Source organism: Leguminivora glycinivorella, chromosome 2, assembly GCF_023078275.1.
Source record: "Leguminivora glycinivorella isolate SPB_JAAS2020 chromosome 2, LegGlyc_1.1, whole genome shotgun sequence".
Classification (NCBI taxonomy): Eukaryota; Metazoa; Arthropoda; class Insecta; order Lepidoptera; family Tortricidae; genus Leguminivora; species Leguminivora glycinivorella.
The window spans coordinates 17,890,810-17,904,338 of NC_062972.1; the positions used below are offsets into that span (position 1 = coordinate 17,890,810).

The 13,529-nt window shown below is 37.4% G+C and overlaps 1 protein-coding gene across 1 annotated transcript in view; it reads right to left on the reverse strand.

The window, feature by feature from the left end:
* LOC125234236 overlaps positions 1–13,529 on the reverse strand; it is a 180,641-nt gene that overhangs the window by 86,824 nt on the left and 80,288 nt on the right.

The window sequence follows — 13,529 nt, forward strand, 5'->3', positions numbered from 1 at the left end:
TTTATAATATGGGTTTGCCTGTCCCACGGGAAAGTTTATTAAAAAAATCTACAGATGTAACAAGCGTATTCAACGAAAAAGGGATGACTAAACGTTTTGAATTTTATATCTGAGTACGTATTAAAAGAATTACTACCCTACTTATTAATTCGTCCGTTTCCCCAACCTCTGTTTTTGTTTTGCGATGCTTTCAAGCGTGTGAGAACAAATAATCACCAGATTGGTTAAGCCACAGTAAGCTCAAGAAACTTGTGATATAGTTTACTCAGATAACGATATTTATAATGTACCAGTAGGTAAATGCACTCCTATGGAACAAATATCTGTGTTGTCATCACACAAATTTAATCGTCATCTTATGGGATTGGAACTCGAGACGAATAAGATTGTTCGAACCACTGTCAAGCATTTTATTTTCATGAAAAACTTGATTCGAAACCAACGCTTCCCCGAGAATTATCAACAAGTGATTACAGCACATCACTAGAGTATGTGTCTTCTGCCAGCTGGATTGCGCCTACGCAGATTACTCTCTGCGCACAGCCATGTGACCTTCATCGGTGACCCGAGCTGAGACGTTATATGGGCTTTATGGCAAAACCTGGTAAATGCACTGTACGCCTCTGTGCGTTTTGGCATTGCTATAATCCCTTATAGTCGTAAAACTCACGTTTGTGTTCATCAGCAATTCCTTAACCATGGTGTCCCGTGACGTTTTACGCTTTTAAGTCAACGCACATGCGATTTGCGAGCGAGTAGGAAGCGAAGCGAACACGCACGCCGAAATTATCCCTCGCCCGCACTGTAACCAATTACTGCGAGTACGCGTCACGATTTCAACCCGCGAGCGCGCAGCAGATGGCGCAGCGTACTCGCTTGCGAATCGTGTAATGTATAGAATGACGTCTCCGACTCTACATGCGTAAAATGATTAAAGCACTCTTTGATGAAATAGTTATGAGCTCGCTGCGAACTCGCTGCGCTTTCGATCGCTCTTAAATCGCAAGTGCCAGTGATTTCTTAACTAATGACTGCAGTTACCGGTCGTTTTTCGTGGCCGGTAATTTACCGACATAGCGTCGCTCTTAAGCTGTAGCGGGCAATTTGCCGGTTTTTATTTAATTTGATGAAAAATCAATATTTTCCAAGTCTAAATCGATATTAAAATGCCACATATGAGTAGTGTTTATTAAACTACCCACTCTAGTAAACTCACCATTAATGAAATCTTGAAAAAAAAACGGGTTTTAAAACTTTGTTACCAAAAATAAATACATTTTAGATGCTAAATCTTTGGTGTATCACTCATCTTCGATGAGATCAATTAAGACACTAGAAATCATGCAGATTATTCATTATCGCGTATCTGTATATTACATAAAATTAACTCCCAGGAGACGGGACCCTGAATTTCGGATAACTATTTTACCAGAAAGAGTGCTGTGTTAACAACACTGCACTTACATGGCAGTTTCTATCCACCTCATTTCTTAGATCCTTTACTTACATAAGTTTATCAAAGCCAAAAGATTTGGCAAACAGATCCTATTACTACATCCATTGTTAGAGATGGCTTATGAATTCAGTACTTCGATGATCCTCTTCTTCATCGACTATAGCAAAGCCTTTGACTGCATCGTTGTTTTCATATATTAAACGTTTAAAAATTAGCTTTCATTGAATTGCAAACTCCGTTGAAAAAGGAAACTGAATAGGCAGAGAAACTTCGAGCCCTTTTACTTTTGTAAAAGGTGTTGACTAGAATTACCCGTCACCTGCCTACGGTGAATATGTCATCAGAAGAGCCTAAGACTGGGAGAAGCGATCATCATTGGTGCGCAAAATAACGAATCTTCGATAGGCAGATAACACCAACATGAATTTCCAAGCGCCAAGTGACTGGAAATGGTTGACAGGACTGGTAAAATGGAACGCACTATTTAAAGCTTCTCTCTAATTCCTTTGGTGAAAACCAAGCTCATGGTGGTGGATTGTAGTAGTAGATACAACACACAGATGCTCTTGGTATTCACTTATGACGAAATGCCTTCTATACTCCCTTCGGCATGAACATCGACAATACCGGTTTCTTCTTTAAAAAAAAAAAAACAGAACACGCATAGGAATGGCCAAAAGAGACCCAGCTACAAGGATTATCTCCCATAATTCTTGGTTCCTGAGAACCGCATATCTCTAGAAAAACCAAAACTGGATTAGCTTACGCTCTCCCAGTCTTCTCCATTTTCATCTTACGGAGCTGAGTACTTACAGTCAGAAAAAGGCTGCAACCGCATGACTGACGTTTTTCGAGTTGTGGATGCTAGATGAAGATTTTTCAAATCACCCGTACAAATTGCCTTCACGTACAAATGTGTACCTATCTTACGCGAATTGAAAACCAACACCAGGAGTTATCAACCATCTCATTTACGTAGAATTTTGGAGTTTTTGAGGAAAAAAGCGCCACAACCTTGAGCAACTAACTCATTACTGGCAAGCTTTACTGGCGCTAACGAAATCCAGAGGTCGCAAGATGGGATGATGAGATCCCTTCCACCCTCTACACCCAACTTCAGAACCGGATACAGATAAAGTCAGAATAAAACTGAATTCTATTGGGACTTCAATAACCTCAGCAATGAAGATACTAATGCAAGGAGGAGGGGGTCTTATCTAAAGCATAACCAAATATGTATATAACAATGAGTGAATTTATGGTCTTATCCTTCATTCGGGGTCTAAATTTGGAGTTTATAAAACCAATCAGCGGATAATGATTTGTCCACCAGTCCAATACTTGCTGGTTTTATAGAAATCAGTTTTTTTAACTTGGAACCCACAATGGTACGCGATGCAGCCGCACAGTGTGTATGGCGTCAATGCACGGACTCTAGCCGCTGCAAGAACCATGCCTGATGATGGGTCTACACATGAAACATGTCGGCAGTACATACTAGATACGTTTATGAAACGACAACCATTCATCCCTATTACCAGTGGGTAAGTCTATAACAAACTTTATTAATAATACCAGAAATATAGCATAGCAATTAATAAAACCAATAAACGTTTTCGTGGAGAAAACGAATTCTTGCAAAATAAAGTGTTTACCAGAAGTATCTACAAGTGTTTATTTACGAAGAAATTGCGACAGAAGTGCTTTGTAGTAATTTTTTAAGCTAAATTCTGGCATTTCGGTAAAAAACCGGTTTTTGAATATATTTACCGGTAATTTACCGAACCCAAATTCTGGCAAATTACTGAAACCGGATAAACCGGATTTACCGGTTTTGCATTACCCTAGCCCTATTTATAATTCTAAAACACGGTATGGGCTCAATGGATGTCAAGATTAGGTTTTACGAATTATTCGATACAGATGCTATTTAATCGCAAAAGCATCAATAGGTAGGAACCATTAAATAAAGTATTTCTAGGATCTCTACAAACTGTAAAGTGGACAACGTCTAGCCACTTATGTACGTGTATACACCGCGTTACAATTAAAGTTTTTTTCGTCGATAACCATAACGTTTTATAGAGGTCGTTTCACGCGTAACAAAGTTGTTGGAACTACTTGATTTGGCTGATACGGTTCTTCAGGACCTGTCTTTATTGCTTTTCTTAAAGAGATTAAAAAGTTAAGATTTTTTAGTTATTAAGGACTATAAAATTATACATTATGCATTTTTCATAGACTATTTACGAAAGTGAGTGAGAATGGATACCTAGTGTTCAATATGCTGATATACTTTTTGAAGTTTTAAAGCAACTCAATTTTAAGAAATATTTATGATTAGTAATTATAACAAATTCAAGTTCACCTACACGGAGCATGTTCTAGGAATTTCATATCGATTAAACTAGGATGTCTGTAAGTGTATATTTGATTATACTTTACTAAATAAGACATATATTTAAATGTATTGCAAATAATACTTGTGCACCGACATAAATGTCATAGAATACCTAAGTATACAAAGTGTCTAGAGTTGGAATAGAATCAGCATCCTCCGTTTACCGGTCGTATATCTAAGTGAATATATCTAATCGAGTCATGGTGGCAAGTGGTGTTAGGTGGTTTTTTAGACTTAGACAAATTAAAAATATTTTCCATGAAAATAATTCCCATTGTAATTATCTCCCATGATTATAATTGAATGGTGTTCTTAGGCAACACAGGCAATCATTGTGCATTTCACATTAGAACTATGTACATGCACGACCAAAACAATTAATATCTCCAGAACAGTGATCATTTATCCCGCAACAACTAATTAAGTCTCCATTAAACTATATCTCGTTAAGAATCGCCTGCAGGGACTTATTTATTTGTTTTTGCGTTTTGAGTAACTACATAATGAAAGGGTTGTGAAAAATGTTACTTATAATTTTGCAATATGACGAGTAAAAATAAAAATAAGTATTACGATAATTTCGGGCATGCTGAGTTTTTAGCGTACGTGTAACGACAGCTACCATTCGTTTTGAAGAGGGTAAAATTATGGCTTGCAGTTTTGTACACGGGCAAGTGAAATGCATGCATGAATAATTTCTCAGTACTAAAACTCATACTATGGAAACAGGTAGTATCGCTTAATTCGCTTACACGTTTCAGAACACTTTAAAACGTCAATGGACGACAATGACAACAATAAAGGATTCGAATCGTAAAAAAGTACTAAAGAATTATAAGTAGGTACGCGATACTAAGTATACCTAATCTTGTTTTCATACTCGTAGTTTTATCAATGAGTAATAGTCGCATCTAACCGAAAACAATAAATTGTGTAGAACTTGAATACTCACACTTTTCAGCAGACAGCGCAAACAGCTTGTTTCTGTAAATAAAAAGTTTTAAATTAGTCTTTTATATAAATAAAATGAGTTGCAATTTAATAATTAAATATTTTATCAAAGTCTCAAAGTCTTTTTGTGTAATTATGTATCTTTTTGTAATTTTTTAGTGTTCAATTTTTTAGTATTCTGCGTAATTCTATCGCTTTAATGTTTTGTAAACTACGTACGCGTACTACCTAATCCCTACCTATCATAGATGTAATAAAATTATAACACGCCACACAAGATCCTTACTTCTTCAATCTACCCACTGTTTACAATAGACTCAATGGGTACAATTAAAAATCATCAAAATATATATTTTTGACGTGTCGTAATCTAATATTTGCGAAATGTTCAATGAATAGAATAAACTGATTAGTTACTTTGTAGGTGTAGTAGAATTAGATTAGATTTAGATTTCTTTTATTTCATGATAAAAATTACACTATGAAATTTGTTTACATGCCAAGAAATTTACTATGTTTATCTTCTCATCATGAATCGTCGAAAATTACATTATAAATCTAGATAATAATAAAATGAATATTTTTCTCCCAATAAGGATCGTCATTTACAAATACACATAAACACAATAAAATTAAGAAAATGAAATAAGAATATCCGAAGTCAGTGTACACATCAAATGCATGCTATCACAAATTCAATTCCATGTACTCATTTACTGAGTACAGAGGGTTATCTCAACAAAAGGTTTTCAATTTGTAACTTAAATGCTTCGTCATATGGCTCATTCCCTAAGATCGGCAGGTATCGCTGTATACGTAGTAAGTAGGGCCGATGACACGCGGGTTCTTTCTTGAAAGTGCCATGCGACGGGGACTGTTCTCAGACGGTCATGTAGTAGTTTATATTAGTATAAACGCTGATTATTATTTAACATCTTACTTTGCATGACCATTGTAAAACTATTTGTGTTTTAATGAACAATTAACACATATAAGTACCTTCATATACATCCATTCTAATATTATAAATAGAGAAAGTGTGTTTGTTTGTCTCGTCTTCCATGGCATTAAATGGAGCGACAGAATAGACGTGATTTTTTAAGCGGAGATAGATTGAAGGGATGGAGAATGGCACATAGAGCTACTTTTTGTTTCTTTCTTAACCCCACTACATCTTAAAATGGGGGTGGGGTGGAAGTTTGTAATATAATGGAGCATCTTCGCAATTTTCGATTTTACCACGAGGGAAGCCGCGGGCAAAAAAGTCAGTATTTTATATAAAGTGACAAATGTCGCAAACAAGTAACACCTTTACCTAAGGCACGTCTGGACTTTTATTGACCCCATTACTTCAATCACATGGCACCTTTATTTCAGACAAGTCACCAAAAGTGAGCGATTCGGCTCTTGCTGGGCACCCTAACTTGAACTTAGATTGTTTGAAAGTAATCCTACTTATGCGAGCATGCTGCAGTCGGTAGTGACCCTGCCTGCTGCGCCGCGGTCCCGGGTTCGAATCCCGGTAAGGGCATTTATTTGTGTGATGAGCACAGATATTTGTTCCTGAGTCATGGATGTTTTCTATGTATATAAGTATTTGTATATTATATATAATATCGTTGTCTGAGTACCCACAACACAAGCCTTCTTGAGCTTACCGTGGGCCTCAGTCAATCTGTGTAAGAATGTCCTGTAATATTTATTATTATTTATTTATATTTGATAGGATAATCAGCGTGCTAAAGTTTGATATTTATACTTTGCCAACTTTATACATATTTGGTGTAAGATCTCTCAGATAAATGGATTTCATTGTGTTGTTATGTTGTTCATATACAATTTAAATAAGGAAAAAGTTGCTTAGTAACAAAGTAGCTTTACATAACATTAAGATAATTCGATTACGGGATTACCTTACCTATATGGATATGTAAAAATGGCGTAGATATTAGGTGTTCGCCAACAAATGAAAGACATTACCAAAATCCCTGACCTGCACGGGAAGCATGGTCGCGCGATAGACGATAAAATATCAAGCCGTCCCTATATCTACAAATAGTGCTGGACGGGATTAGTATTTTTCTACTCCCGCCTTCTTGGTACTTATTTTATTACTAAACATAAACCTTCTCACAGTAACATTCAATTATCTATAACACAAGTAGCTAAGTAAGTATTATACGAGTACGGCATACGGCACAAAACTACTTTAATGATGTAAGTGAAACATTACCATTAGACGATTCATTAAAATAATGACCGTTCTAAGTGTCAAGCGCAAGCGGGGAAAGCGAAACGCGAACAAATAAATCTTTCACGAAGTAACTACAAGAACTTTAGTAAAGGCCTATGAAATTCGCCCACGACTTAGTCATTAGTTCAACTTGTCTAATAAATGCCCAAGCGAGCTCATTGAGCTTTGTACAGTATACTAAAAGTAGGGGAGTCCAAAACGGGGATTTTGTGATTTACTCGAGCGCGTCAGAATCAAGATATGAGGGATAAGTTGCGGTGTGTATATTTATTTACTTTCAAGCAGGACTTATTATTATTATTGTCCTTGTCACATCAATATACACGTTTATATCAAGTGTGGTATTTACATATTTACTTAAGCATATCGTAGCAGTCCTTCAAACATTTGATAGAGTAACTGACAATTAGAGAACAATAAGGAAAAATAAGAAAGTTACGCATTAAAAATAAAATTGCTAGACACAATAAGCACCAGTCCATAATTTCCATATTACGTCGGTCGCATGACTGCACAAAATGGCATAATTTAATTTTCTAATATACACATAACAACAGTTTAACTTCTGTTATTATCGTTTAATCATCGTGTGGGTATCTAGAAAGTTGTAAGTGCTTGCGAAAAACGATGTAAAAATGCCACTTAAGCACTTATTACATGGAGATTTTCGTTGCGTGTAAGGCACGCTGGGATTACTCCATCGGGTTTCCGTAAGATGACTTAGATTACTGTTATGAGACTTATGAATGTATGTGCGAGCAGGCGCGTCAAGATCAATAATCGATTATGCAATGTGGCAGGACATTGCTATGTGTCATATTAGGCAGTCAGTTTCTGCACGTCTGCCGGCGTATTATGCTGCCAATTTTATCACTTATCCTCGTGGATCGTGAAATTAGTGAACACATCTGTCACTTTCACACTGCCAAAGCGTGACCGATACTTTATCCACATAGATAAGTGATAAAATTGAGAAGCATGATACGCCGGCAGATCCAGGTTTATTTTGTACAAGCCCTAAACGTATTTCTACTGGAACGTGAAGCCCAACAACGAATGGCAACAGTAGCTACTGTCTATATATGTTTCTCGATAATATCTCAAGTTAGCCCTTTGATTCCTAGGCGCTGGTCCCTGTGACGTCGCCGGCGCGGACGTCCTGCGCGCGCCGCACATACTAATCAGCTGTTTGCTAGGCGACCAGTGTATTCCCATTACTTTAGGTCTTGGTCTCCCGACACGTTTTACATAAATGACGGCGCATTCTTAAGTAAAGTCAAACGCTGGAATACAATGAGACCGACACTCGCGCGAACAGTCACGCTCGGGTGAGTCAAAGTACCTAACTGTCATCTTGAGATCGATAACAACTTAGGGCGGGTTGCATTGCACCAAACAAACATCTGTGCAGCGTTTGCTTAAATTTTACTTGTATGGGCAGAGTTATACCTGCGCCGGTTCGCTCATTGCTGCGTGATGAGTGACGTTGATCAGTCCGCAACAGGCAAGTGAAGCATCGGTTCGTTTGCGCAATTGTTTCGCGTTCTTTGGCTTAGACAAGCAATTACCAAAATCTAAGGTCACTGTCCAGCAAATCCATCACATGTTCCGTAGAAGATCCTTGCAGGACACGACAGACAGGGCAATAAGTTAATCGCGGGCCAAAAAGAAACCATCGACACGAGAAGAAGAAGAAGGTCACTGGGAATATAAATTTGACACTTTTTTAGGGTTTTGGTGGCATACGGATCACTTTACAACACTAAGCTCCTAGGGACGCTACAGGAGCGAAAAATGCCAAAATGGAAAGGAGCCCCATATCAATTTGGGAATTTTAGTTAAATATACTAGTGTTATTAACTAGATCTTATAGAAAAAAAAATTGTCCATTCAGAACAACCTCAGTTAAAAGATATTGTGAAAGAATCGCAAAAATCAAGGTTCCGCTCTCGATTGTTTCCTCCTTCAAAACTTAATAAATCGTAACGAAATTTGCCAGAATTTGAACTAAAAATGATTCATAGTCCTGTGTCGGACTGTTTAAATATTTTGGCTACGACTGTTACCAATTTTGAATACCACACCTTTTTTTTGCGCCATAATCATGAGGCCGTTTTTGGAATTTTTTTTAATGGGATCTGGCGTCTTTAAAAATAAGAATATCAAAAAATCGTGTAACAACTCCGACACAGATAACAATAATAATAATCTGTGTTGAAAAATAATTTGTTCTATCTTTCAAAAAACCAGGGAGGAAATAATCGAAGAACGTTTGTACGGAGAATCGACCCACTCCTGTATCGTCTTAATTTATGACATAGGGAAATACCGCATCAAAGTAGATTCACGATTATGAAAAGAATTCAGTTAAGAGCAGACTTGGACAGGCAGACTTTGAAAAAAGTTAGTCCGCTCACTAGAGTATGTTTATTTCATTTGCCTAAGTCTGGTAGCTAACTATCTAGAAATTACTCAAAAAATGACGTTTCAAATCTATTATTCAATACCGCTCGAAATTCTTCCTGCTCTTGGTCAAAGGCAACAGCCTTACAAAATCAGCACTTTGTTACGATTGACTATAAATTCATCGGTGCGCCGACGTGGGCCGATTGTTTATAGCTCCCTGGAAGAGCGGCGATGGACGGCGTTTTGTTATGTTGATGTTGGTCGATTTAGGAAGTGGAGTTACGTAATTTGTGTTTTCCTGGACATTGATATGGTCGACAAGGGATTAGGTCTGGCTGGACGTTGAAATGTTAATTTATGCACGATTTTAAAATATACTCGGGCACTAATAATACTTTAATGTAGGTACTTAAGTATTTACACCTACCTACTTCTGTAGGTTAAAGCAACGAGATGCATTTAGACCAAAATAAATATGGTTTTTATTTTTTTATGTTAGCTAAAATGTCAATGCTCCCCGTGCGCAATTGTGAACCCCTAACGACCCCTGGTTCTTAAAATGATGAGCGAACAATCCTTTAACTAATATATTATTAGGGACTCAAGAAAGATATAAGATGAATTTTTTCAATAAAACGTCAAGAGCAATTACGCTAAATGCGTAATGTTTTACCTCCGAAGCTTATTCGGAAGATTTATTATCTGGACTACCATCCCGATCGCATTCCCAGTAATTCGACACCCACGCAAAAGACCGTATAACTGAATTTACGACGGTTTTTTTATTCGTCCCCATGGATATTGGAAAAAAGACAATTCTGTTTAACGTTTACAGTGTAAGTTAATGCGTGGGCAGGGGAAAACCTGCTTCCATTGGCACCTGGCTGATAGCGCCTGGCTTTTCCAATTTCGTAAAACAGAAGAAATACCTACTCTACTTCTTCATTTGAACTCATTGTTGGTCAATAATTTCATCAAAATACGACATGTAAAAGGGTTTTCAAGACTCATTATCCCACGAACGCTCTCGGCTGTGGAATAAGCTCCCTGTGTCGAGGTTATGAACTACAAAAAACCGGCCAAGAGCGTGTCGGGCCACGCTCAGTGTAGGGTTCCGTAGTTTTCCGTATTTTCTCAAAAACTACTGAACCTATCAAGTTCAAAACAATTTTCCTAGAAAGTCTTTATAAAGTTCTACTTTGTGATTTTTTTCATATTTTTAAACATATGGTTCAAAAGTTAGAGGGGGGGGGGGGGGACGCACTTTTTTTCCTTTAGGAGCGATTATTTCCGAAAATATTAATATTATCAAAAAACGATCGTAGTAAACCCTTATTCATTTTTAAATACCTATCCAACAATATATCACACGTTGGGGTTGGAATGAAAAAACATATCAGCCCCCACTTTACATGTAGGGGGGGGTACCCTTAATAAAACATTTTTTTCCATTTTTTATTTTTGCACTTTGTTGGCGTGATTGATATACATATTGGTACCAAATTTCAGCTTTCTAGTGCTAACGGTTACTGAGATTATCCGCGGACGGACGGACGGACGGACGGACGGACGGACGGACGGACAGACAGACATGGCGAAACTATAAGGGTTCCTAGTTGACTACGGAACCCTAAAAAGAAAGCGTTACTTGAGATATAATGATATTTATGTAGGTTAGTAAATACAGTTAGGAATACGTTCAATAGTTTATTAGCAAAAAGTTTAGTGAAATACTTACTTATGTGATTTTGTATTATACTAAAGACATATGTAACTCCGTATAGTATAGACGGATAAAGTCTAAGAAAAAAACGTACCTCAAAGCCTTAGAGAAAAAGGTACGGTGACCTAGATGGCGTTACACCTTTGAGGAACGCTCGGTTAGAAGGCGCTAATATTAATATTTGACATTTTAACACATATCAATATGCGCCAAATTGTCAAAACTGACGAGGTTCAAAAAGTTTTAAGTATAGACGGATAAAGTCTAAGAAAAAACGTACCTCAAAGCCTTAGAGAAAAAGGTACGGTGACCTAGATGGCGTTACACCTTTGAGGAACGCTCGGTTGAGAAGGCGCTAATATTAATATTTGACATTTTAACACATATCAATATGGGCCAAATTGTCAAAACTGACGAGGTTCAAAAGTTTTAAGCTTGAGTCGAGAGATGTGCAGTCTATGCACTGTGATTACATATTTTACTTGGACAGTAACTCTCTATAATCTGTGTCTGCGGTATTGTGAGGTGATGGACGAAAGGTGATCGTATTTTATATATGTTTGTTTTCTTTTGTTAATCACCTAATAATATCTAAACTGAATTGTACAATGCTTTGGTTTCGACTATAATGCTGTAAATTATGTTTACAATAAATAAATAAATAATACTCGATCCTCTTTGATTATACTAAGGTCAACCAGGGTGTTTTCGTCTGGTGGGTGAAATGCATCTTTGAAAGCTATCTTCTAAACGGAACATTTATTTATAGAACCATTGCAACCTCTACATTCGAAATATGGTAACCAAACTTTCAATTCATGGTCCTAAAATAAAATATCATAGTTCTAACACATTCCTCCTAAAAAGACTTCAAAAGACGCAACCAAACCACCAAACGCACCAAACTAAGCTTTCTGTTTAGCCCAATGGTTGACTGGTAGAGAATGCCTCAAGGCGTTAAGTCCGCCATTGTACTCTTTTTTTCGTAAATTTGTGCAATAAAGTTTAAATAAATAAATAAATATCCCGTTGACTTTACACAGATTTTGTAATCAACAAATGTGAACGAATGTATGAATAAATTCTATATTTTGTCCACTTCCAGAAAAATCGAATCGAGTTTACTTCCCTGTTGCGGTCCCACATCCTGCAAGCTCCTTGTGTGCATCAGCTTTAAGCTTTCCTCACAAAAGGCGCTAAGTTCGTTCAACTTGAGAGGCACTTATTTCGGAAATGTTACGTTTTGTTTACTTTTACACGTATAAATAGAACCTTGTCCCGAAGAAAGGTTATTACTGAACGAATGTGTGAAACGAGTTACGTCCACAAGGCTTTCCTTTGAGACTCGTGTCTTTGTTTGGCGCTGGAGTAAAAGATGGTAATTATTTCGACACCTGTTAAATAGTTAATAGGAACGATATTGCGGCACTTATAGCGGAATATTGCGTCAGTCTTTATATATAGTCAGACAAAATTTCAATTTAATTTTTTTAAGAAATTAATGTAGAAATAAACCTGCTGGCATAAAAGTGTAGATATATTTTGATACCCACGTTAAAATCTTCCTTGCGTTATTCCAAGCTTTCGTTACGTTACGGCTCATGGAAGCCTCGATTCCTCCCGGTAAATAATCCCAGGAATTATCACTGAATGTACAGTCCTAATTATTATTAATTTATTTATCTTTTCTCTTAGGCTAGGCTTTTTTACAATATGAGTATAAAAGTAAAATAAAAAAAAAAAAGACTTACGAAACATATAAACACATTATAAAAAAACTAACCTAGGGTGCTGCCAGCAGCAGGCAGGGCCCAAGCTGTCGGTGGTTAGGGCTGCAGAGAGGAACCGTCGGACTATCCGCGCTGTGTCCAACATCAACGCCTTCTGCATCTGACCCTCGATACAGCCACCTATTGGCCACAGCATCTATTGTAGATGTTTGTTGCGGCGCTTGTAGGTTTACGGGGCCTTGCATCTCTGTTGATATCTATAGAGTCCTATAGCAGCGCGGCACTTCTTGCCACAACGACCACAAAAGATTTTCTAGCCAGTTACTATCATGTTGCGATATACCGATACTAATTAAATGTCATGACACTATTCAGGTCTCATATCGGCACGTTTTTCCCAACCGTCAATCTGGATACCAAAACTGTTCATGTCCCGCTTACAGGAATCCTTAAAACGTAGAGCGGAACGTCCGACAGGTCTCTTTGCGCCCGCTATTTGACCTAACAACTATTTTCGCGGTAGTCTCTCAGGGTTCATACGATATACGTGACCGAGCCAGCGAAGTAACCAAATCGCGTCACCAGCTCCTGAAGTTCCATTTCAGAGT